Raw genomic sequence first — 27,595 nt, forward strand, 5'->3', positions numbered from 1 at the left:
CAGCTCCCCCTGTTTATTACCCATGCTGTGTGCATTAGTGTACAGGCACCTGAGCTGGGCCTCCTTTTGAGTGGCATCAGCCCCAATACCCTCATGGCAAGGAGGCAGGGGTGACATGCTGCATGTGGAGCCTCAGCTGGCTGCCAACATCTCAGGGCCCATAGGGTTGAGCACCACCAATCTCCCTCCCACATTCCCTGATGCTCCTCAGCCTCTCCACATCCTCCTTCAGGTCAACCACAAGGCTGAGTAAGTCATTGAGCTGATTGTATCTTACACAAGTGCTGCCTCCCTCATCTAGCACTGCAAAGGCCAGGCTCTGGCACCCACTACAACCAGAGACCTGCACAGTAGCATCTTGTTTCAGGATCTCAGTCTGGGTCTCCACATTTTTCCTGTCAGCAGCCTTGCACCGAGGTGCAGCCACAGCAAACCAGCAGACTCACAACTATTCAGGTAACTTTAAAGAGTGTGACTGATCAGCTCTGCCCTGCTGCCAATAGTGCCGGCACTGTCCCTGCCCCGTTACCAGGCCCTTAACAAGTGCCCCCGCGCTTAACAAGCGCCCCCGCTTCACAGTGATAGCAACCCTTGTCGCTCTGTAGCCCCATGAATGAGCGGCTTACGGTTTCTCCGCGTTTGAACTGCCCACGCAATCCACGCATCCCCAGCTCCTCCTCTCTGTCCCTGCTGGGCCGCCCTCCCTGCGGCTTTTCTAGGCGGGGATGCAGCGCCCAGGCAACGCCCGCGCCACGTCTGTCACGTTTGTCACGTCAGTCATGTCTGTCACGTCAGCCGCTGCCGGGCTGCTCTGTGATGTCGGGGTTCTGTGGGTAAAGGAACCGACCGAAACGCCCCTGTACCTCGGTGACAGTCGCTGCTGTTCGGTCCGGGACAGTTCTGAAGCAGCGAACCTTGGCAGTCCAGGTCAGTCAGGGCGTTAAGAGTCAGTCAGGAAGTTAATAAAGACAATCAGAAGAATATATATATATATTATATATATATTATATATATATTGGTTTGGTTTGGCTGTTGAGTACATGAAGCTAAGCAGGCCCTTGTGCACTAAGTTCCATTTCTGTTTGGGCCTACTTCTGTTTGTGAATGTCAGCTTAGATCCATAGGAAAGGAAGAGATAGATTGAATAAAGTAACCTGTTTATGATCTGAGAAGTGAATATGATTCACGAAATCTCTCGAATTAGAAACGCTGGTTTCTAATCTAGGGAGTAAAAACTGCCTCTCATGGAGATTGGCTACTGGTAGCTGCTGAACGTACTATTTCTCTTAAAAGAGTGTAAAATATTGAGATGGGTAAGACGAGATGAATTTAAGTCCATTCACAGATTGTAGGCATCAAGAAATTTCTGTGACTATGACTCATGGATACTCTGAACCGAAATTACGTAGATAAATCTGATTTATATGCTGTGAAAATGATGTTATCATTCACATCTGTTGCAATCACTGCTAATTATTCTCCATCATCTAAATCATACTGTAAAATAATCATTCATTGGTTTTATGTATCAAACACGAGGCACATATAAATTTATGAGTTATGAATTAAAAGAAAATAATAAATGCACCTAGAATTCAGACTGATCTGAAATATTTTTCTATATATTTGAGTGTATATTAAAAAATGAAGCAGATTTATGCCATAAACCATCCAGCTGAAAGGACAAATGGGAAATAGGAATTATATCCAAAGGTTTTCAGGGTATGGCCAATGTGAGGACAAACATAAAAATGCCTGCCTTATCCAAAGCTTCAGATTCTATAATTATTGAATTACAAGTTTAAGATTGCTTTATTAGGTATTGCTTTTTGTACACTGTATTTCTGTTAAATGCAAAATAGATTTTTATCTACTGTACACATTTTATTTCTAAGTTGCACGTTCAGCTAAACTCCAAGTTAATAGATCCAATAAACATAATCTTCAAGAGTATGAATCTAAGGAAAATGTTTACTTTTAGGACATCAAAAAGGTCTTTTCCTTATCAAAATGAAGTTACGTTCATACTTTAGGCTATAAAAATTAAAAATATATATCTATCTTCACAAATTAGTAAGACATCATGTTACCAAGCACAAGAGATTAATATAATGTTTGTTTTACAGAAAAGTCCTGGTTCAGATCTCTTTACTGATACATGCTGGCAAAGTTATATTTACTTTTTAGGCATAAGTTATTTCTGGATTTGCACTATGCTTACTATGTTTTGTCGTATCACTTAATATTCAACAGCTAAAGATTTTGTTTGCTTGTCAAAACGGAGTGGTCAAAATGGACTAATCTGGAATTTTGAAATGAAACCAAAAATTCTATAATGATGGGGATAGAATCATGAAAGGTTCACAGGAGAATTCTGGATAGAAGGGACCTTTTCCCAACCTCTTACTCAAAGCAGGGGCAACTCTGAGGTCAGACCATGTTGTTCAGTGCTGTGTCCAGACAGATGTTGAGAACCTGCTAGGACACAGAGAGCATAATCTGCAAAGTGCTCCATCCTCAGCCATCTCTTGTCCCTTCATTGCACCCACCGCAGTTTACTAATAACTTCCCTGTACTGCAGGGCACCAATATGGATGCAAAAGTATGGACACTCATTTGAGCTGTGAGTAGAGAGGGTAATCACTTTCCTCATTGAAGTGCTATTCAAAACCTTAACGTGATAACAAAAAAATGAGATTTACTTCAAATTTGCTAAGTAGCCCTTTATGATATTTCATGTAAAGTCATGGCATTTTTCTCCAAGGCAAGAAAGATTAAAAACTTAATATAAAAACTTAAACAAATATCATTTTAGAAGGCTATTTTTATAGCTTCACTCACAGTTTTCAGTTGTGACAGTGCAGGTTATTGGAATTTCCCTCAGATTTCCCTCTTGGCTTTCAGTCCTCACTATGCATATTGATAGAAGTATGTTAGACTCCTGTAGCCAGCTGAGTAGCCCCTACCCTCTTCTATTTCATCAAATGAGACTTCTAAACCAAGATAAAGCAGCACATCTGTTTTGTGGAAGGTACATCTACTATTTTCCAACATCAAAGAAAAAAAAGAAAAAGAGAATAAACAAACAGATCCTGAAAGCACTTAACTATGTCATTATATCTCTGCATTAAAAAAACAGAAGGGGAGGGAGAGGAAAGCAAACAGATTGAAATAAGATGACAAAATACTAAATAAGCTTACAAGAAAGAATATGACCTCTACTATGTTACTGTGTGTGCTTTTTCAGAGATAAAGAGAGGATTTTTATTTGGATGATAGATTTTATCCCTACTCTTATCTTGTCAAATGATTGTAGAATAGCTAGTAGGAAATATTACTCACAAACATGACTTCTTAATTAATGTACTGTCTTTAAATGTATGCATGCCAGCAACTAGAATTATGCAGGCTGGTTGATTCAGCTTACAGATCTGAGGACCGCAGACTGATAAAAACCTGAGTAACACTGATAAAGAGCGTAAATACCTCATGAGAATTTTTTGCTTACTTTTCCTGTCTCTGCATGGGGCAATTTATTTCCATCTGAAAATCCTTCTGTAATGTCATATTCCCCATTCCTTTGTGAAACCCATTAAATCAGATAAAAAAAAAAAAAAAAAGCAATTGAAGAATTACCTCATGGACCTCATGGTAATGAGCAAAGATTTTGAACCCTTTTAAGTATTATTAAGTAACAAGGGGAAATGGATTTAAGTTGAAAGAGTTGAAAGAGTAGATTTAGGTTGGATGTTAGGGGGAAGTTCTTTACTATGAGAGTGGTCAGGTACTGGAACAGGCTGCCCAGGGAAGTTGTGGACGCCCCGTCCTTGGAGGTGTTCAAGGCCAGGTTGGATGGGGCCCTGGACAACCTGTTATAGTAATTGTGGAAGTTTGGTGGCCCTGCCAGGCAGGGGGGCTGGAACTTCATGATCCTTAAGGTCCCTTCCAACCTGGGTCATTCTGTGATTCTATGATTCTATGAAGTATGTAGATCACTCTGAAAGCAATGCCTCCTATTTATTTCCATGGAGAAACTGCAGGCACAAAGAGCACAATAATGCTGGATATCTGATAGAGAAAATTCTCAGGTGCAAAACAGTCTTTTTCAACACAGTCACCACCATTAGCTCTGCATTTTCACTGGCAAGAAACAAGAGCTTGCATGGCACAGTCATAAAAAGCTGCACCAGTGGAGGTGATCCACTGCTTCATAACTGCTATTGACAGTATTGTTGTTAAGAAAATGTTGCTCACACAGTCCATCTTTCATTGGCCTGAAGAGACAGAAATTAGAAAGTGCTAAATGCAGACTATACAGTGGGTAAGGTAGGACAGCCCAGCCAGGACTGGCAATGTGCTCCACAGTCTTCAGTCTGGTATGGGGCCTGACATTATCGTGTTGCAAGAGAAAGATTATCTTTTTCTCTGGCCTGGCTCTGGAAGCTGGAGCCTTCAGTTTAGTCAACATTGCAATGTAGTAGTGGTCAGAGCTGATGATTTATTTGAGCTCCACAAAACTCAGAAGGATCCCACTTTTCCCATCCCAAAAGACAGTGCATATCCCTTTACCTGCCGAGTGCTGTGTCTTGAACTTTGATGGGGAATTTGCATGCCATCAGTCAGGCTGTTGTTTTGATGCCAGTTCATAGTGGTGACACCGTCTCTTCACTGGTAATGATGCAATCCAGGAAACTGTCACCTTCAGATGAGCTCATAAAGACACTCTTCGTTTAATGGTGTGACAGCTGTGCAAGGCATCTGGAACATGTCTTCTACATCACTGTTGCCACTGCTGAAATGCACTACCTATCACCTCACTGTGCTTACATCCACTGTTTGGTCTCCTTAAACATTCAGCAAGTCAGTGAATGTCAATGGCTGCAATTTTTTCTGTGTAGAGGGATTCTGTGACATACCTTTGCCTTCATACACACCTCCTTGTCACACCTTTTTTGTGAGACTGCCTCTTTGCTGCCATCTGTCACGCAGCAACAAAATGTCTACTGTATTACAAGCAACACCTGCCTTTGATATCATGGACCAACATAATGAAACAGGAGGCATTACTTTCAGAGCAACACTTGCTGATAACTGTGCTGAGAAGGCATATCTCACTATGTAGTTATCTTATTTAGAAATTTGAAATTAAACTCAGAATGGGATTAAAAAAGGGAACAATAAAAAATACAAATACTAAACGCATAAGCCATAACACCAGTATGGGACAGAAGTTTTCTGGGTATTTTTTCAAAGGCTTATTTAGTTTCAGTGTTAAGTTTGGATCATTTTGAACCAAGCATAATTTGAGAAAGACATCAGAAACCAAATCTAAAATGTAAAGAGATCTCAAGGAATTATTCTAATAACCCTTCCTAATTAGGGTTAGGGTTAAGGTTAGGGTTTCCTAAACTCTAGAAAACAAAAGGAATTAACAGAGATTAAGTAGATAAATTTGAACAGCAAATAAGCTTTCTACAGTTTTGGTTTGCATGTCATGAACTCTGATTTAGATCTGAGGTCTTAAAATCACCACAGATTATATAAATGGAGAAGAGAATGAAGAATTTCTCACAAATGAAGCTATTTTGTCAAGGAGAAAAAGTGAGAGGAAGGGCCTGCTACTTGTCTTTGAGGTTTCTAATTCTGGACTTTGGGGAATGAAGTCTACATATGAAAGCTACTAAAAGTTGTTCGACACAGAGCACTGGTATAATGGGTGCCTTATAAACAGTTTAATGAGGCAGCACACTGTTGCGCTCTGCAACAACTTCAGCCCTGAGCAACAACAAGGTATTTCACCATGTCATCCACCTAATGGCAAATTAGCCTTTGGTTTCATGCATACAGCCTGCCATTGTGAAATTCACACTGGAAATGGAAGGCCATCCGTTCCTCATCAGCCAAAGCTGTTTCAGAAAACAGTGGAGGAAAAAAAAGGAATGAGATGACAATGCACAGAAAGATGCACGCTAAAAGTGGGGGGATTTTATTGAGTGTTGTTATTTTCAGGAAAAAGAAGAATTGATAATGCAGTTTAAAATGTAAAAGTTGTTGGAGAAAAATAGATACTTTCATATGTAATTTCAGAATTACAGACTATAATCAAATACAAACCATCAAAGGTTATATTTTAGTGATGCAGCCTTATTTGATCAGACAATGCTCATGCACAGCTTGAGACACTTTTAGTCTTATTTTGGGAAGCTGAAAGGTGATTGAGCAGAGCAAAGGCCAAGACCTTTCTCTCATTAACCAAATTAAGTCACTGTCAGTGCTTCAGCCCAAACACTGGTAATTAAGCATGTTATTCAGAAAACAGGTGAATAGCACATCATTCCTCATTGCTTTCCAGTGTCCTACACACAGTCTCTCTATGGACGCATTGTGGGAAGCCCGTTGTATCAGACAGGCATGAAGAAAGAGAACATGCACAAATCATCACTTCAGTAATCTGCAATATTCTTCATCCATTTAGAAATACTGGGCAGCATATTAGACACAGTCACTACTATTACTGTGATTGTTCACCCTTGTTGCCCTGCCCCTTTTCCAGCTTAGTTTCGGATCGTTCCTAGCATCCAGGAATCCATTTGCTCATGACAAGCCAGCGATGTTCTGTGACAGATATCTGTCACCAAACATTGCCTGTTGTGTTTAGTTGCTGTTCTTGTAGAAAAGCTCATTCCCCAGTAACCAGGATTCACAGGTGCCATCTTCCAGAGACTTGAAAGTTCTTTTCTCTAACTCATTCTCAGCTCCAGACTGTTGGATAATAAAACTTAATGACACAATGTGCATTTCGCCATACTATTTGTGACTTCTAAATTGACAAGAACTTTATTTAAGCTCCCATCAAGGACATCTGACTTGATATTGGAAAGTATCCTTTTTGCCTCAGCTACTCTGTCACAGAGACAAAACAAGATCTTGGCCTAAGAGTGACTAACCAAAAACATAGGTAAATTCTGACCCTTTCTAATACATTGTTAGAAGAGCACAAACATGGAGCCAGAATGTAACCGCTCACCAATGATCATTCCTCCTTTTAGCTACACTTATCACTTTAGTTAATTTAATGACTACAACAAGTCTTCTCCTTCTCCCTGTGCAACCCTGCAACTTAGATAACAAACATCAATAAATTATCCACACTTTCATTGTCAGGCCAGGAACAGAAGTAGATTAACACAACTAAAAGCTCTGCGTTTGTCTTTGCTTCTTCTGAACCATCTAATTATCTTTCCCCATTCTTGTCCTTAGAAATCTGTGAAAATTTTAATGTATTTCTTGATACAGAAGAGTTAATGTAAAATCCAGTGAGGCTGTAAATGAAATTATGACAATTTGTTCCACTACAGATTTATTTATTTATTTTGCCCAAGATACAGATAAACAAGCAAACTCTGTTGCATTTAAGCTAAAGCCCTTTAAATAATAATCAGCATTTTAATTGGATCTCCTTAGGTTCTGTGCTGTGTCATGTAACACAGGAATTAAGCTTCATTTCTGCTAAAAATATTGCCTCTTCTAGAATTTCAGCATTAGTTTATGCAAAAAGATGAGATAGCAAAGAGAATCTTTCACTGAAATGAAGCATGTCCCACTGGTTGTTGAACTGTACAAGTATTTCTGAAAGAACTTTTTTCCAACGAGAATCTGTGGATCAACAAAATATCTAAAACTCTGTGCTTATATAGGGTTATTTAAATTAACACATACTGTCAGTCTAAGGGCTCCCAATAATGGAATCAAATTCCATTAAAACTGTCTTATCTGACAAAAAACTAACTCCAAATAGTAGAAATCTTCTTGACCCTGGGTAAGGGAACAAACATAATTTGATTTCAGAATTGGTCAGTTATGTTACTAACATGTATATATTCATAAACTTATGTCTGTATGTTATGCGGTTGTAAGATGTATAAATTCAGAAATAAATGAGATGGCAGTTGTTTCAGTTTTCCTATTTTGTTTGAAATAGAAAATTTCTTAGTTGGTTGGAATTGTGATTAGAAGAGCCTATTTAAGTTCTTCTGCTGATTTTAGTTATATTTTGATTTTCATGTCCTTAGATTCTCTTTGGGCAGTGAGTAGAAAATGAAAACAAAGCTTGGCTGTGATGATGATCAATTTCTGCTTTCTTGGAGTTCTGAACCAAATTCTTAATGGATTTTACCTAAAACATGCGCTTAGTTAGAAATTTGGCTTGACTTTTTCAACATGTGAAGGGCCAGTTATTAAAGCTGTCCCACGGCTTCTTATAAAAAAAGTAGTATCCACTATGATAGCAGCAGTCTTCACTGATGTATAATTCTTTCCAAGCAGTTGTTTATAAGGTAGATGATCAGTCCTGAAGATGGTTTTAGTCCTGGTCACATACACTTGCACCGTGGCAGAGAAAAGGACTTGGGTACTTTGTAATTCATACATGTTTAAGAAGTGAGAAACGTTGTTTGGAAATACAGTCAGATTCGATTCCACATTTTGAATATAAACAGGAACTTTGATTCTCTTTGAGAAATCGTAGTATGCTAATAAAACAGCCTCTCTTTGTGTCATCATAACAAAGCCAGAGTTTCATAAATATGTACATCTCTTACATGCCAGGAAATTCATCTTCCATTTCCTCTGTTTCCTCCAGCCTTAGTACCTTAAACCACACGCTAACACTGCATAATCTGCCAGTGATTACTTTACCTGTTCCTTTCACAGGTGACTGAATAGTTCTTTCCTCTAAACTTTATCTGTTAAACATCTTCTCTTCAGATTGGGATGATTATTTTCCCTTGCCTCTTGCAATGAGGGACTCCTTGGCTCCAGGCTTCCCATGCCATTAACTCCGATTTTCTCCTCTCTTTTCTTGCTGCCAATCCACAGAAATTACTCATTAAACTAACGACCCTCAGCTTCTGCTCATGAATGAAGCCAAACAATTCGAAGAGTTCACTGATGTTGCTTTGCATACCGATATCTAAGCATCTTTGCTAATTTGGGAAGCTAACCGCTTAACATTAAGAGTTTTATTATCCAAATATATCAGGAAAACAGTGATCCTTGGATCAGACTCCAAGGCAAGAGTATTTTATTTTGCATGGAATCTTCTATGTAACAGATGTTTTACTAACAGAGCAGAAGGAAAGGAATATTAAAAGCTTGTTTCAACAATAGACCTAGAAATAGGAGGATGGAATTTGTGCCCGCTGAAGGGATACTTTAAAAACATTTCTGTCAGGATAGAATTTTTTCATAAAATCATTTTGCACTCCTTATATTTTCAAAAGGAAAATGCCTTTAAAAATGCTAAAACTTTGATGAGGTAAAAATCTTTTAACACTGCTGTTTCAAATCATTTCATAAAGTATATAATTCCACCGGGAATACATCAGTGACTTTGTAATCTGATTGGGGAAGAGTGATGATTTTCTTTTCACTTTTTCATTCAAAGTGTCTGCATTTCTCTGTTTCTGAAATGGAAATTGTTTTTTTTTGTTGTTGTTGTTGTTGCTTTTTTTTTTTTTTTAACCATCAGCTCTGCAGTTATTCTTTTCTAACAGATCTCCCAGGCACGTCTAAAATCCTCTCATTCCAAAGTAATACTGCATTAAACCTGTGTTTAAGTTCCTTGAAGAGGAGACACCAGACTCGAGGAATGCTGACATTTCCCACTACTTTCTCATTATGTCTCTGCTTTCTCAGGACTCTACAGAGTCCCTCTCAGTTCAGTCTTATTTGCCTGTGGCTGCACTATGAACCAAGACAGGGACCCTGGAAGTTTTAGCAGTGTATTTAGGTGAATGCGCACTCAAGGCATCTGAAATATCACTTTCCATTCAGACAGCTCACTGCTAGGCTAGACTCATCCATACAGATCCTGCTGCTTAGTATTTTCTTATATGTATGCTCAGGCAAAAAATAGTAACGCTAAAAACAGCAGAAAGGACAGAAGTAACTCGAGACAACAGAGGAAGGAAGATGATAGATCTGTGAAAGTTAGGAAGGAATTACCCAAACTGCATCAAACAACATAATGCTTTTACCATGTCACCTTCTAACAGATCTACATAAAACATATGCTTATTACGTTATTACTGAAACCACTTAAAACAAATGTTCTCAAACTGCAAGATCTGAAAATCTGTATGGAAGTCTACAAAAATGAATTCTGAGGTTGAAGTCAGAGGCAATCACTGCAGATGATTCCATTTAAGCACTAGTCTGCCATCGATTCATAAGAAGAAATATCATCAGACCTATTAATAGAGTTGTCATTCAGTATTTTGTCAAAGCAGCAGGACACAAACCTAAAAGAGATTCTGCTAGTTATAGTAGAAAATGAGATGAAAAAATTATGCTTCATCTTTTGAATATGCACATAAAAGAAGTTTCCTGCTGTTTTGCAATTGTAAAGCCACAACACAAAACAATTCACAGGAATTTGCAAATCAGAAGAACTTGTAATTGCAATATCAATTACCAGTAAACTTTGAACTAAAGCAGTTTACATAAGGACAGAAGAGTCAGGTCTTTAAAATGGAAATAGAAAAACTGCTTTAAAAATACACCATGATGCTGCTTTAATGAACATGTGTGTCTGAAAGGTAGTTTTAATTTTGTTAAGACTTGAGTGACTTACTCCACAGAGCAAAATACTGTTCATTCCAAACTGTCTAAATGTCCAGGCCTCCATACTCCTAAATTCCATAAATGAGTCTATTGACCTATAATCTGCAGGGTAAGGGAAAAAAAAAAAGAACTTGGAAAAAACAGAGAATATAAATGGAATGAAAATCTTTGTATTGGTTAAGAATAAGAAGCTCAATAGTCACAGAAGTTAAATGAAATCTTCAACATGAAGATTTTAAATGTGAATTACAAAGACTGTATAGTTTTTGCCATAAATAAACAGGTAAGGGATTTTAAATAGTGCACTGTGAAAAAATAATCCCTAAGAAATGTTTCCCCAGAATACTGAAAACTTCAATTCTTTTTTTTTTCTATTATTGACACCATACAAATTATATATTCATGTAAGTTGATTTTAAACAATATGGAAAATAGGTGTGATTGAGAACATCTTGCAAGTGTTGGGGTCACCTTACAGTACAACAAAGGCTTTCTCAGCCCACAACCCCATGAACAATGTACTTTCAAAAAGCTCTGACTTAAGCCCTTTATTCTTATGTGATCAAACGGTGACATAGATTGAAAAACTGAAGTTGCTGAAAAAATACCTGTTTTTATGCAGGAATGTAAGCTTGTTTTTCAGCAGTTCCTCAGTCCAGCTGAACATCTGTGTCCCAGAGCAGGGAGCTGCCTATGCTAATGGAGTGGTGCTGCAGCTGAATGCATAACTGTTGACTCAGATTGAAGAGCAGAGTACAAACTCTTCTGAAGGATGTGTACACACCACCCTCTTTCAGTTGCAGAAATGTCACATGAAAAGGTTAAAGAAGGGTCATCTCATTCTGCTCATCTTACCGAATGCTATCACCTCTTCCATCTGCCATTTGAAGTGTTTGCGTGAGCTCTCACTCATCCATTCGAGGCAAAACACACTAGATTAGTTTACAGCCATTAATGGGCTTATTTTGACTGAAAGGAGGAATTTCTTGCAAAAAGTAGTTGGCAGTTTGGATCTCCAGAAAAAATGGCAGTGAGATGTTCACACAGGGCTGCAGATCTCTTTAGTCAACCTCGCTGCAAGACAAGGAATCCATCCCTAGGTACCTTTATACACATAACTATACCACTAAAGAGAGCACTGTTCAACAAGGCAGCCAGAACTAATACTGGAAAAAGTCAAGTCTTTGCTTTCTTTTCCACCTCTCCCTCTCTGTTCTTGGATATGTACTTTTGCCCTTACCCTTTCTGTGATCCATGAAGAGCTCATGTAACTCCCTAGCCTGTCAAAATGCATCTTCTTCCTCTTTGGCTGAGCCGGTTTCCCACTACTTCACTGAGAGCGGTGAGCTCACAGTGTTACAGGAATTATATTAAACAGTACCAAGAAAACACTCACAGGTTCTGAAACTGAATTGTTCACACTGTCCACAGTAAATTGTTATAATGACCCCGACGTGGTTCTGGCCCAGGTTAACTACTTGTCCTCCAGCAATTCCCAGATGCAGCTGCAAAATCACCAAACCATTCCCCACAGGCAGCTTGCATGTGGCCACCAAATGCCAGAAGGTTCCAGGGAGTGACTAATGGGAAGGGAGTTATGTCTTGGCCAGAATATGGTCTGGGCAAATATAATTTACTAGAAAATATATAGCCCGAAAGTCTGAAGTACCTGGGAGTGCAATAGGAAGAAAGGAGAGCAGATGAGAATAAGAAACATGTTAAAAAGCTGTTGAGGAGGAAACAAGACTGTTCCTCTCACCAGCTGTAAGCTGTTACACAGGCTCAGTTAGTCTCATATAACCGCATCCCTATAGATTTACAATTTTACTCCTTAGCTAATAGTAGTACCAGTTGCTGCTGACCGCAACAGATACTCCAGGCAGCTGCAGAGCTACTATGGAGACGGTTATCTGCATGAAAGGAAAAAGCTGTTTTTCTCTTCTCCATTCCAAGACTGTGACACAGATTGTGTTTACACAAAGCAACCCTCAGGGACACAATAGCCACGCAAACAGTGGTTAAATGTTATGCAAATGATCATGATAACTGCTGAAAGTTTAGAGAAGAAAGAACACAGAAATGCATCTTATATCCACCAATCTCCTCTGAAACAGGGAACTGAGAACTTGGCCGATGTATTTGCCCAGAAGACTAATCCAGATGTTAGCCATTTCAGCATTTTCATTTGCGGTTTCACAAGGAGTTAGACACACTACGTAGATTTAAGAGAAAAACATAAAACCCAGCCTCCCCTTCTTCCCCCCCCCCCCCAAATAAAAAAATAAAAAATAAAAAAAATAAAAAATGAAAAAATTGAGAAAGCAAAGAAATTTGCCACAGTAGCTGCCATTAACAAGGCACTCAGGCTACTGGACTACGTGAGGTTCAAATGGCTTAAGTTTCTAACAGGACAAATTCACAGGTGAATTGAATCCTACCATCCCTCTAAGAGTCCCAAGGCCTTTCCTGCTTCTATTCACTTTGAGAACTAGCGGCAAAGCAGAAGGGAAACTGCTGTCTGTTAAGTGGGTCAGGGCCAAAAAAACACTGATTTTTGGAAAATGACTTCTTCCCATTTTTCTTTTAGCTTCTATTGAGTCACTGACGAAGTACATGGACTCTCTCTCCCCTCAAAAGGATATAATCATCCCAACTGGTGGTGAAAGGGCTTAAACTAGAGGAGTCTTAAGCAAGAGAGTTGTCAGATATATTAACTTATGTTTATCTTTTGGGTGGTAGTTGATACAAGAAAAGATCTGCATCACCATTCTGTTATGATAAATTTATATTCATCATTATTTCCAGAGTGAATCTTGATCCCCTTGGTTATAATAATGCTGCTAAGTAAATAACTCTCAATGACCAGTTCCTTGCTCTGATCCTAAGTGAAGCGGTCTCTGGCAGAACAGATCTGTCTTGGAAATTTGGCAAGATTTGTCTTGTTTCATGTAGAACGAGGTGCAGCCAACAGATGCATAATAGGGTAAAGTTTGTGAACTCTCTTCCTGGCCCTCTTGCATATTGTAGTGCAGACACTATCCAAGAGAAAAATGACACAGCATCTGGAAAGAAAAGATAGGGTCAGAGATGCTTAACAAGGCAAGATCTTTCCATGGCAGTTTCTTAGTTAATTGCTCAGGAAAACATTTTCCAACACTGCATTTTCTTGTCCAGTCTCTCAATGCTGTGATTCTGTTTGACACTTAAAATTAACTCAGAACTTCCTCATGTGGAACTTGCCTCAAAATGACCTTGGCTTGAGCTGCTGATTCTAGAGCAGAAGTTTAAAATAAATACATTTAAATAAGTAGCAAACATTTAAGCTAGGATGTTTGCATCAGTTACTCAATAAAACAACAAAACCATGTTATTTCTAATGAACAGTCCTTTGAATTGGTTCCTTCAAAGTGCTCCACACTGCATTCATACAGCTGATCATTTTGCAGATAAAATCTTGTCTAAAGGCTGCCCTTTACTTGATTGTTTTATAGAGTAACATAGCTTCAATCATGTTTTAATTGTTGCCATTTCCCTTCTCCTTTCTCACTAAAGGTCTGTGTTCACCCAGTGGAAGACTGTTAAAAAATGTAACAAAAGAAAAAATAAGGAACTCAGGCATTACTATGTTATATTCTTACTATTTTTGGTCCCATCAAGAACTGTGACATCGAGTCATGGATCACTGATGTCATCCCAAAAGGTAATTAGGAAAAAGTAAAAGCCAGAAGTTGATCTGCATCAGTGACACAAAGGTGCTCTAAACCTGTCAGAGCAAGCTGCTACAAATAAAGGTCCATCTGCTTTGCATCAGAGAGATGGTGAGAAACAGCTGGAAGATCTCCGTGGATCTGTCCCTAATTATCCATAATGGGGTTGTTTCCTATTTATATTCTTATGCTGTATGAAACTAAGTTGGCACAGTTCCTTCCATCCTGGGTCTTTGAAGTGCTGTATGTATCATTCATTTTCCTATGCAATCATTATCATCATTCTTTTCCCTGTGTTTTCACAGCTATTGTTCTCTGTCTTATTCTCCCAACCCATCTTTTTCCTGGGGTAGTTCTCAATTCTGTCTACTTCTTCTGGTTTTATATTGCTCCCCATATAAGTAACAACCTAATATTAATTCTAGTGGAGAAACCTGTGTTTTCTATGTACTGGATTACATATTTTCAGTTTTGACATTACAAACAATGTATTTTCAGAAAGAGTGGTTAGGCGCTGGAATGGTCTGCCCAGGGAAGTGATTGAGTCATTCTCCCTGGATGCCATTCAGAGTGACCTTGACAGACTTGAAAGGTGGGCCTGCGTGAACCTAATGAGGTTCAACACGGCAAAGTACAAGATTTTGCACTTGGGTGGGAGGAATCCCAGACATCTATACACACTGTAAGGAGTAGTCCTTGAGAGCAGCCCTATAGAGAAGGATCTGGGGGTCCTGATGGATGAGAAACTTAACATGAGCCAGCAGTGCGCTCTCGCAGCTCAGAAAGCAAATGGCATCCAGGGCTCCATCAGGAGAGGGGTGGCCAGCAGAGATAAGGAAGTGATTGTCTCTCTCTACTCTGCTCTTGTGAGATCCCATCTGGAGTACTGTGTCCAGGTGTGGAGCCCTCAGTACAAGAAAGACAGAGAGCTGTTGGAAAGGGTCCAGAGGAGGGCCACAAAGATGATCAGGGGGCTGGAGCACCTCCCCTATGAGGACAGGCAGAGGGAGCAGGGCTTGTTCATCCTGGAGAAAAGAAGGTTGCGGGGTGACCTCATTGCAGCCTTTCAGTACCTGAAGGGAACCTACAATCAGGAGGGGAGTAAACTCTTTGAAAAGGTGGATAGCAGCATGACAAGGAGAAATGGTTTTAAGTTGAAGGAGGGAAGATTTCGGTTGGATGTTAGGGGGTACTTTACTTGGAGAGTGGTTAGGTACTGGAACAGGCTGCCCAGAGATTTTGTGGATGCCCCATCCCTGGAGGTGTTCAAGGCCAGGTTGGATGGGGCCTGAGCAAGCTGGTCTAGTAAACATGGAAGTTCTTGGCCCTGCATGGCAGGAGGTTGGAGATTCATGATCCTTGAGGTCCCTTCCAACCAAGGTCATTCTGTGATTCTGTGATTCTTTCAGATCATACATCAGGAACTCTAAGCCTAAATTTTGCTAGCTCTCATATACCTATGTGATGCAAAAACTATCTCTTGGTGGTAGTGTCAGGTAGCAACAGAAGCAACAGGTCTTTTTGGTGCTCTGGGTGACTCAAAACTTTTCTGGTGGCAACAGAAAAGGAAAGACATTTTACAATATTTTTAAGAGTAGAATCAAGAAGAATGTAGCCTTTTGTGGCCCACTTGCATTTTGCCACTTGATTTCTTCTTGGATAAAGTGAGAATCATAAACACCAGTTCAGGATCCGATAAGTGGCATCAGTAGTAAAGGCAGATGGGCCCTGACTTACAAGAGCTACAGAGCTCCCATGTACCCCTGTCTTCGTAGTTTTTATGTATGTCCTATTTCATGTTTGTGGTATCTTATTATCCATCTTTGTATATTGGGAGGATTGGCTGACATGCCTGAAGGTTGTGCTGCCATTCAGTGAGACCTGGACATGCTGGAGAGCTGTGCAGTAAGAAGCCGGATGAGGTTTAACAAAAGCAAGTGTAGAGTTTTGCACCTAGGGAGGAATAATTGTATGCACCAGTACAGCTTGGAGGATGACCTGCTGGAGAGGAGCTCTGCAGAGAGGGACCTGGGCGTCCTGGTGGACAACAGGTTGGCCATGAGCCAGCAGTATGCCTTTGTGGCCAAAAAGGCCAGTGGCATCCTGGGGTGCATTAAAAAGAGTGTGGCCAGCAGGTCAAAGGAAGCACTACGCTGCCCTGTAGGCCTCATCTGGAATACTGTGTCCAGTTCTGGGCTCCCCAGTACAAAAAAGACAGGGATCTCTTGGAAAGAGTCCAGCGAAGGGCCACAAAGATGGTGAAGGGCCTGGAGCATCTCCCCTATGAAGAAAGGCTGAGTGAACTGGGTCTGTTTAGCCTTGAGAAAAGAAGGCTGAGAGGGGACCTGATCCAGGTCTATAAATATCTAACGTGTGGGGGGCAAAGTGGCAAGGCGAGACTCTTCAGCAGTGTGTGGAGACAGGACAAGGGAAACACCCAGAAACTGGAGCATAGGAAGTTCTGCACGAATGTGCACAAGAACTTCTTTATGGAGCACTGGAACAGGCTGCCCAGGGGGGCTGTGGAGTCTCCTTCTCTGGGTGATATTCAAGACACTCCTGGACACCTACCTGTGCGACCTGGTGTAGGGAACTTGCTTTTGCAGGGAGCTTGGACTCGATGATCTCTAGAGGTCCCTTCCAACCTCTACGATTCTGTGATTCTGTGATAAGGAATCACTGTTTGAATAGGACTTCTGGCCCATGAGCTGCAGATCCTGTTTCTGATTTAATTTAAAGTCTCCAGATCCTTCTATATAATCCCAATAGGGGACTATTGATATGACTTGTTTATAAATAATGTAGTTATTACATTAATATTACAATAAGTGTCCTATCACAAGGAATTTAAATTTCACTAAAAAATATTCATCACTATGCCTGAACCAATCCCAGTAAATGAAGGATTCCCCTTTTTTACAGCAGAATTATTTTCCTCCTTCTCAGCACATGACAACGTGTGATCTTGATCTCCACCAAAAGCATAAAATCATCAAAGTATCACTGTTACTGTTCCCTGATGAAAGCTTTTAGGATCTTAGGTTTCTTGACTCTTTTAAACCATGTGTGCCCAATCCACTAATTATGTTTTTGATACCCTCTGTTTTTTCTCTTTTAATAAAAAATATTGAATAAAAATAAATTATTGTATATAAATAATAAAACTATATTATATATTTTATATGCAGCCTAAGGCAATTCCTCCTTCACTCAGTGCAGCCCAGGCAACCCAAAAGGTTAGACACATGTGCTTTAAAGGACACAGCCAGATCTTTTGCTTGACTTAAGATTATATGCCCTTATTTCATGTTGAGGAAAAAAAATTGTCTCCAAACTTTATGCCAACACACTGTCAATAATCTGAAAAAACTCCTTATTTACATTTCTTTAAGGCCCATTCAGACTGAAATAAGATTAGACTAATTTAGGATTTTATATTCCTGCATATTCAGCTTAATTTATTTTATGTTTAACATCCTTAAGTAATGTTTTAATTATAATTCATTGTCATTTTAATGCCCACATGAAAGACATTTTAGTCTACCTGAAAAGGGAGATGAATTTACACAGAGAGAAGGTGGTGCATAGATAACCAGCACTGTAAGCAACTGTGCAGCTTCTGACAAATGCTTTAATTCCAGGACTAAGCTAATAGATGTATGGACCATCTTCAGATTTTTGTGATATCTGTTCCTGATCCACAGCCATCCTGATCTATTCACTCGAATGTCAGCATTACTGCTTTGGGTCTGATTGTAATGCAGTTGACGCAGAGATCATTAAGGAGATCGTGTTCCTGCTTATTCCTCTCTCAGTTATGCAATTCACACAGCAAAAGCAGGGCCAGTAGTTACACAGGGGACAGGAGCCCATCAGTATCACATTTATCTTGGAGAAGTCAGTATATCGGTATAATGACAACTTCCAGAGCTGTGTCTTCACCAGCTCAATCTCTGCTGCTATATAACAGAACAGATAGTAAACTGCTCTATTTGTTCCTGCAGAAACTACAAAAGATAGATAGAGCGTAATAATGCTGTTTGACAGAGCAAATTCTCAGCTACAAAGCACTATTTTGCAATACATTTGAAAACCATGTGCTGTGTATTTTCACCAGTGATGAACAAAAGCCTTCATGATGCATTTCTCAAAGTCTGCATGGCTGTCCAGAATGTTACTCGTCTTTCAGATTGCTGTTGCCACTACTGAAACACCACCCATCACATCATGTGCTCACACTCACTGTTTTGGCTCCATAAACATTCAGCAAGTGCCAACAAATGTCAGTGCATGACATTTATTCCTCATGGTGGAATTCAATTACATACCTTTGCTTCATATACCCTTCCATGCCAGGCACTATTTTGTCAGATGGCTTCTCTGCTGCTATTTGTTTCATGGACACAAAATATAATGAAATATTGGTGGGAAGGTTCAACCTCTACTGCTACACCCCCAACTTCCACCTCTGATGTTTTGGGCCAACATAATTAGAGACATAACTTTTGGATCAGCCTTTGTGAAATTGAACTAAAAGAATACTAGAATGATAAAAGCTTTACTGCTGCTTTACAGAGAAGGTTCTGCCTTTGTTAGTTATATTGCCAGAAAGAAACCGGAAATTACAGACATCTCCCCCAATTTATCTGTAAACTAATGACTTCACTGTCTTAAGAATGAGTTATGAATTATAGTACAAAAACTGGAGCTATGTTATTCTCAAAATCTTCTTATGACAAGCATCCCATATATAGCTTAAAAAAAAAGGTATTCAAATGAAGTAATGAATAGTCTGGGGGATTATGCAATAAAAATGAAATGAATCATCAAGTGGGCTGAAAATTAATGCATTCAGGGATGAAGAACAAGAACTTTTGCCAATAAGCTGGGATATTGCTTAAGTAGTCTTGACACAGCCAGCAGTAAAATGAACAAATAAAAAGATGTAAATGAAACATCTGTTCCAGAAGAGAAAGGATATTCAAGATGATAATGCTTCATCTGCAGGATTCTATATAATTCTGGTAATCCTCCTTTTAAGAAAAGTGAATTCAGCTTGAGAGATGAAGATCTGCAAAGATGTTAACAATAAGGGAGAGTTTCTTTAAGGAGAACTTTGGCTCTTTTGCATTTGCAAAACAAAGGCTGAAAGGCAATACACTGCTTTCTGTATTACGCAAGACAGTTGAACTTGGTGGGGAGAGTAAGAATTATCCATCCTTAAAATCATTGTTGATACAAGAACAAATCAGAGAAACATAGAATCATAGAATCACAGAATCATAGAATTAATGTTGGAGAGTACCTCTAAGATCATCTAGTCCAGTTGTCCACCTACCACCAATATTGCCCACAAAAACATGCCTCTAAGTGCTACATCCACCCTTTCCTTAAATATATCCAGGGATGATGACTCTACCACTTCCCTGGGCAGCCCTTTCCAATGCTGGACCACTCTTTCTGAGGTGAAATTTTTCCTAACATCCAACATCTGATTCAGACCTTCCCAGATGCAACTTGAGGACCTTCCTTCTTGTCCTATCGCTGTTATCTGGGAAAAGAGGCAGACCCCCACCACAGTACAACCTCCCTTCAGGTAGTTGTAGAGATCAGCAAGGTGTCCCCTAAGCCTCCTCCAGACTAAACAATCCCTGTTCCCTCAGCCACTCCCTGTAAGGCCTGTGCTCCAGACCCCTCACCAGCTTCATTGCCATTCTCTGGACACACTCCAGGCCCTTGATGTCTTTTTTATAGTAAGGGACCCAAAACTGAACACTGAAATGTGTATAACTGGTCTTTGATAAAATTATACAGAAAATGACAATTTTTCAGAACATTAAAGGATTTTGTTCTTGTTGGAGCATCAAAGAAACAATTTTATGGACGTGGTAAAATCATCTTGCTATTAGGCAAAGCTTATTCAACTCATGAAAGAGATTGTACAGCATAACAGCACACAGTAATGAATAATATAACTTTCCAGTACTGCTGTTCCACTGTCCACTAGTGAATTCTAAGCTAAAGACAATCTCTGAGATTGTGTATCATCTTAGTACGTAATTGGAGGATCTCTTCGGATCACACAAGCAAGGTATGTAAACTACAAGGTGATCAGTTACTGTGAGCATAAGTGTTACTGAAACAAATTCTGTGCTTCCAATTTTCCATTAATCTTCATTAAGATCTGAGAAAGGATCTTTCCTTTTGGATGCCTTGTCCTAGTCTTATATCTTTTTCTTCAGCAAATAATGTTAAAACCACATGGCTGGTGCAAATGGCTTAGTAATGTTTTAAAGAACAAGCCAAGCAATCTGGATAGCACCTGAATAAGCTTGCAAAACTGCAGATACAAGTTATCCTGACAATTTGCATTATTCATTATTTTATTTAATTTACAGAGAATGTCTGTGTAGTCTCTGAGGTTAAGTATTATAAATATATTGTTAGAATTTTTTCAATTAGAAGGATTCTGAGATTAGCAGCAAGTTGCCAGATTCAAGGGAAACCTGTTCTGTTCTGGCACATTTATTTCTAAGAGTTGTTATTCCTCCTTTCATGACTGACCAGATATTAAGTGCAGGAAATAACTTTCCATGCCTGACTGTATCCTCTCTCCACAACACAAACAACAGGAGATTTTAAGAAGGACTTGACTACTTTTGCAGGCTTTGTGTCACTGCTAATTACTCTGCTGATCCAACTGGCAACTCAGGCACAACAATGCAAGAGAAAGGAAAGACAGGAAGAGTCTGACAGCTCTCAAAGCAAATAGCATCCAGTTCCTTTCTTTTTTTCAGACTTCCAGGAGTGTCATTCCTATAATATATAAACAAGCGGCTAATACCTTGGTTTCCACTCCTTAGGAGAAGTAATTGATTGACCTTATTTTACTTCATGTGTTGGCAACCAGAGAAACCACACCACCAGTCCTGTGACAGGCACCCATGCTCTGCCCTTTCTGAAGTCATTAGAAGGATTCTTGCAACCAGAAGCAGAGCATGCAAGCAAATTTATAGCACTGATCAGGGAGCTGTCAAGTTGATATGAAATCACACAGTTGCTGGCATAGAAGAGTGACAATATGTGGCCAGTGTTAAGGGATAAAGCAATGTTTTAGTCAGTGTTACAGTGTGAATTTATATTGACCTAGACTGACTGTAAAATGGTATCCTATCTGAGTTAGTTACTGAGTAAAGAAGAGGATGATTACCCCATATGTTGCACAGACTGGTTTCTGTATGAAGCATGATGTAGAATATGAGCAGCTAGCAGATGAGACCTAACTCATCAAGACGGTTGTAGGGTACATATTCAGGGTGTATCCTCTAAGACAAGGATGAACAGTGTGCTCAGCTGCCCTAGCACTCCCAAAATACATATGCTTGAAGAAACTCACAAGACACATCAAGAATAGACATACAGAATGCAAGGTAATTGCTGAGTTGTGGAAATTGGGAATTTTCAGCTTGTAACAGTTATAGGAGCTGAATGTTCTTCTGGATCTAGGTTTTGCCATATAATAAAATTATGTACTAGAGCTTTTGCCTGTTTTTAAGGGCTTAGGGTGTTTTTCTGTGTTTTGTTTGTTTATTTTGCATTCAATTTTGAGTGATTTTCATTTTAGAGGTAGAATTCACCATGCAGATACCCGTCACTCAGCATTTCACCAGAGGATTTCTGCATGCTTCCATCTCACATCTGTTCAGAAACGTCTTTTAGAGGAACGCCAGAGAAACGGATATCTGTTGATTTTTTAACTTTAGTTACTTTTTGGCAAATTTCTTCCTAACTTCCTCAGGAAAGACAATATCCTCACAGATGAATTCCCTGTTCACAAAAAGCGCTTTAATGAACTATGTGGCCTGATGACTTAATGGCTTATTTGGCAGAGTGGACTTAACAAGACCTACAAATTACAAATTTATGTTAAAAAAGCAGTTGGGTCAGGATGCATAGGTAACCAATTACATAGAGCTGGACATTCTGTTAATAGCTTAAGGCTCTTTCGAGTGTTTCGAGCTACGTGGCTCTTCCAGCTGTCACCAGTGGAGGGAGAGTTGTATCTCTAATCCCAGTTCTGCTGTCACTTATATTAATTTTACATAGTACAATTTTTCTGGATACTGTGTTAAAGGCAGAAGAAAATAAGAGGAGGTTGTAAAGATATTTGTTTACTGTCCAGTGTAGCCCTTCACAATTCAGTGGTCATTAACTTTGGAGAAGCAACTAAATACTTGTTACCCCTTAAGCAAAGCTGAAATGAAATTTCAATACACACAATTCAGCACATACAAGTATCCATCCCAAGGAATGTCTATCAAATCATAACATTCCTTATTTTACAAGTGAACTAAAATGTAAAGAGAAAATGCATGGAAATTATGTGTTTCTAATTTAGGAACATAAATAAAAAGAATACATAAGTTGGAAGTCCAGAGCAGTAAAATCTGTTCAAGTCAATCAGCAGAAGCAGAATGCAATTAAGTTAACCTATTTTGAGAAGCGTTAAGAGAAATTAAACCCAATGCTAAGAGTTAAAAATGTAGATACAGTGAGTTCAGAACTAGTGTTCTTTGTTCTTCATTGAGAAAATCAGATTATTTCTCATTCTGTGCCACGTTGTATTCAGGATAGATGCGAAGTGCAATGGAGGTAGGCTAAAAGCATATGTAATCATAGCAAATACAGGTTAACCACCTTATTTTTATACCTTCACTTGCAGGTACAATAAAAAAGCTAAACACTTTTTTCACTCTTCATATTTGGGGGTTTTGGTGATCCTTTATTTCAGTGTTAAACAGTAATCCCCAAAGATTGCCTTTTCAGAAGTATGTTCTCATAAACGTTGTCCCTGCTTTCTAAAGGAGTAAGCAACCATTTTAAAGCAATCTGCCAACATCAAATAAAAGCTACTGCAAATGAATCTAATGAAACTTCCAACAGACTGAAAAATCTTAGTATTCCATATTTTCACAAGACAAAATGTAACTAAAAGTTCTGCAAATGGCACCAAAAAAAACTGTTGAAAGAGTTTTCACAGAAGAATTTTGCCTTCAAAAAGGACAGAAAACTTTATTAAGAAATAAAAATTGGAATATTATTGTCATTTACTCAGCCATTTTTGGCAGCTGAATTATGAGAACAGCACTTCAGACAGATGTTCAGCAGGGATTTCCAGCTGCTAGCAGAAATGATGTCAGAGAGTTGCACAATTCCCAATGTTTGTAAATGACTGGAATAAACAGTCACATCTTTAGGTCAGTTATTAGTATCCAAATTCCTTTTGAAGCTTCTGTGTTATGAACTGAACAGTACTGTATACCTTTTGGCTCATCTCAGTGATCTTATAAACATGTGGATTTGGGACATCTGTTTTATTTAGAACCATTTAACAGTGTGTATTATGGGAGACTGTACAGGTAGAAAATTAACCCATTAATTAGTCTTACCTGTACTTGATGTATCAAAATGATCTTAAGGTGTGACCCTGAAGTTCTTGTGTCAGCTGAAGCCTAGACTTATAGAACTCTAATCAAACTTATAGAACTCCTTCTGAGTGAAGCTTCACAGTTCAGAAGTTTCCTCATGTTTTCCTAAGTGCACAACGGGTGAGCCATTTAATTCTATCACATTCTCCCACAGCCTCTGCCCTCCTCGAAATTTAAATCCAGAAAGTCCATGAGAATCATCCCTTACACTTTTTCCATAATCCCTCCAAGTTTGCTCTATTTCTGTGCAGTCCTAGAAAATACTATTAGAAATGAACACGTGAGAATTAGATTACATCTCACTTTGAATCTCTTACAGACATTCTGCCTTACAATATTATGAAGGAAATATGTAGACTGAAACGACCAGTCCATTATGTGTGTACTGGTTGAGATAATCCCTACTTTTGATACCGTAAAAGTGGTAAAACCTCTCTAAGCAGGTGGTTTTCTCGCCTTGTTGTGAATCTGAGAGTAAGGAATAGGAAGAAAATATTCATCGCCCCAGTCAGAATTTTCATATTGTGGAAGGAACTCACATATTTCAGATTATTTGAAAGTCAATTGGAAGTTGCTGACTCTACAGGCAGAGTACTTAGCTCTCTTAAGAAGTGCAAAGAGGTTTTTGTTTACTGAGCCTCCCCACTCTTAGCACTTGGAAACTTACAGAACAAAAGGGCATTGTAAAGGCAAAGATCAGGAGGCCGTATTCATTCATGCACTTTTTCCTTTTGTAACTGAGACACCAGCCTTCATGTAGATTTTATATATGAGAAAGATTAATTTAATAATGGGTTTTTAGTATATCTGCACTGAACTATAAAACAGAACTCATTACTGATATCATTTGTTCAGGCTGGTAACAAATAGCAAAAACAAAGGAACGGGAAAAAGGGACAATGTGGGAAAAGTCTGTCCAAGCAGATATTCAGAAGTCACAAGTTCATATTTAAAGGATTAATATGTGTATTCGTTTATATATTATAGCATTAAGATTGACCATGTTTTCAATGAAAGAAAAAATACAAAGAGTATGTCTATATTCACTCACTCCACTACATAAATTATATTTTCTTAACAATTAATGTTCACTACTCAAAGCCTAGACCAAAACTCAAAACTCATCTGTTCTGTAAAAGCTCGATTGAATGACACTTTGACAATTTCTTCAAATATGACATAAATTCCTAAGTATGGAGGACTTCCTAGTGTGTAGTTCACAATAATCTCAAGGATTTTTCTGCCTGCCATATCTGAGAGCGGTTTAAAATTGCCTGTTCCTGTTAGATGTTTATCTGTACCATATCCATGAGCTGAATTCACCGCAACAAAAGAAAAAAGATAACCTATCATCATTCTTCCAGGTCACTATACTGGGGCAGAGACCTCCCCTGTGACTTCTGTGCCCAAATCAACTTACTGAATCAATCATTCTTTGAAGACAATGAAGGAGCTTTCTCTGAGGAAGAAGCCACAAACCTCAAACAAGTTACTCGTGGGTGGACCCTGGGAAACAGGTTATGAAGTTATATTTATATCTACCTACATTTCAACTCTAGTTTCTGTTGACAAGTCTAAAATGGTTTACAATACATATTGATAAGTATGGGTCAAATGTTAAAGGCTGCTAAAACTGAAGACTGCTAATATCCTTGATAAGCATTTCAAGCTATTTTAGGAATAGTCGGAAGTTTTGGAAAAGTAGGCAAATGTTGTAAAAGTCTCTGTAATTTATTGCAAACAAGAAGTGGGGAAGATCACCTGATGTAATGCAGAGAAGCCTAGAAAATAAGGTAGGGCTGCTTTTGATTACTAAGGTAAAGAGAAGCTCTGAGATCATGCCTTCTGCAAGACCTGCAACAGGCCTTTTGCTTCAGTTATTATGCTAATCTCTTTTTCCTGATTCTTACGTTATCTATGATAGGCTATAAAATCTTCTTTAATCATTGTTTTCAATGTGCTAAAAATACATACAATTAAGGGATATAAACGGCTCCAAAATCTGTGACGTAAATATTTGGTCTGATATTTCCTGATTTGCCTAAATAACATTAACAAGCGTATTCCTATAAAAGGACTCTGGTTACAAGTATTTATGTTAGAGATGAGCTAATACCCTTCTCAATCCTTGTAGAAAGAAGTTCACCGAATGCCAAATATTTCAGACTTCCTTTGAAATTATATTCCTCCACTATGTTATAGTTAAGCTTTTCACTGCACAAAATATATTGCCTGGAGAACATGTCAATTAGTCCTCTACCTAAGAAATTATTGGTGTGCTTTAAATACTCTGAGACAATAATTTCATTGCAGGAAAAAAAGAAAGAAAATTTTAGACAATATCCACAAGCTTAGATCAGATGGGGTTTCTGCTTCTTCACCACAAATAACACAGATGTGTTATTAGGCTGCCACTTAGGCATGGATTCTTGCTGATGTTCGACATCCAAGAGTTTTGAGTCTCTCTACTGAAAATGAAAAGACATATCCAAGAAAAAGATTAAGTAACAGATTTCATGGCTGAATGCACAGTTACAAGTGCTTGTTTTATCTAGAAACAGGTTAGCATCTTAGGCTCAGATTCACAATAAACTCTGTTAAGAAGTAACCAGTTGAAACCGGGATGTTTGTGTCATCTCTGTCTTCCAGATAGAAAGTCATGCCTCAGTTTGTACAGAGATCAACATGAACCTGAGTTTTACATTCTGAAACACTTTACTGGCCTTAGATTCTGTGTTCTTCCATTTAAGTTGAGAGACTTTACCCACTGAATGAATGGCAAATATTCATATGAAATTACATTGCCTGAGGTATACACCATGAATGTGCATTTCCCCTTTCTATTAGAGAGGAAAAAACTGATGCCCAATTTTATTTTTTCTTTTGAAATGATATGGAGTAAGAGCAAGACTATAGAATTTGATTGGATATTTCTCTTTGTCCTTTACAAATAGAGTGACTGAGAAACCAAGAACACCAGATTCTTGGGTCTATGAGGAGAGCAAGCAAGGTGTATCCTGATATCAGGCATTACCAGAAGTAAGGTTAGTTTTATCTAACTTAAGGCATCCGTGATACAGATACCTACTGCAGAGATTCTCTAAATGCAAAGAGAGAAATTCACAGGTGTGATTTACCTGTCCTGCTTTAGGCAGCATTGTAGATATCTCCATTTGATCTCATCAATCCCACCCATTTCCTAACAAAGATGCAGGAAAGACACCAAAATAAGGTCTCTAAAGATGTGATACTTCACTGCTTTTGAAAGAAGCATACTAATATATTGTGATAGATTTAACTTTAAGCACTTTTACAGGAATTGCTTTATCATTAATGTTTCATTAGTTTTCCATATGCAGCACATATAGAGAGTGAACAGATATTAAATGCAGCCACTGAAAAGATGGTGAAACATAATCAGGTACAAAACCGTGGATGTAGGCATGATAATGTCAGTGTAAGAAACATCTTGTAGGATAAAATGTTAGTAAAAACTTCTAATCATAGTTCACCTCTGATAAATACACCTTTACTGAAAATGATGCTGTTATGGCAATCTTTCCATGTATGAGATTGTGGTAGAAGTTGCAGGTCCAAAAGAATACCTATAAGTAGCATAAATTAGACAGTTTTGTATTTTTCAGGTGGAGCAGAAGAATTCAGATATTTCTGAAACCATGAAATAAATATATATATGTGAGTATATAGTATTGCACACTGGCAAGATCATTTGGATTCTTTCCTTTCTCTGGGTAATGAAACTTGAAGAAATGCTCA

The 27,595-nt window shown here is 38.7% G+C and overlaps 1 long non-coding RNA gene across 1 annotated transcript; it reads left to right on the forward strand.

The window, feature by feature from the left end:
* Positions 1–738: 738 nt before the first annotated feature.
* On the forward strand, positions 739–26,858 carry LOC107308042 (uncharacterized). The gene is made up of 3 exons (XR_001552605.3): positions 739–927; positions 25,183–25,335; positions 26,773–26,858. It is a non-coding gene; the product is annotated as an uncharacterized LOC107308042 (long non-coding RNA).
* The last annotated feature ends 737 nt before the right edge of the window (positions 26,859–27,595 follow it).

Source organism: Coturnix japonica, chromosome 1 (assembly GCF_054131305.1).
Source record: "Coturnix japonica strain WE chromosome 1, WE-NBRP24, whole genome shotgun sequence".
Lineage (NCBI taxonomy): Eukaryota > Metazoa > Chordata > Aves > Galliformes > Phasianidae > Coturnix > Coturnix japonica.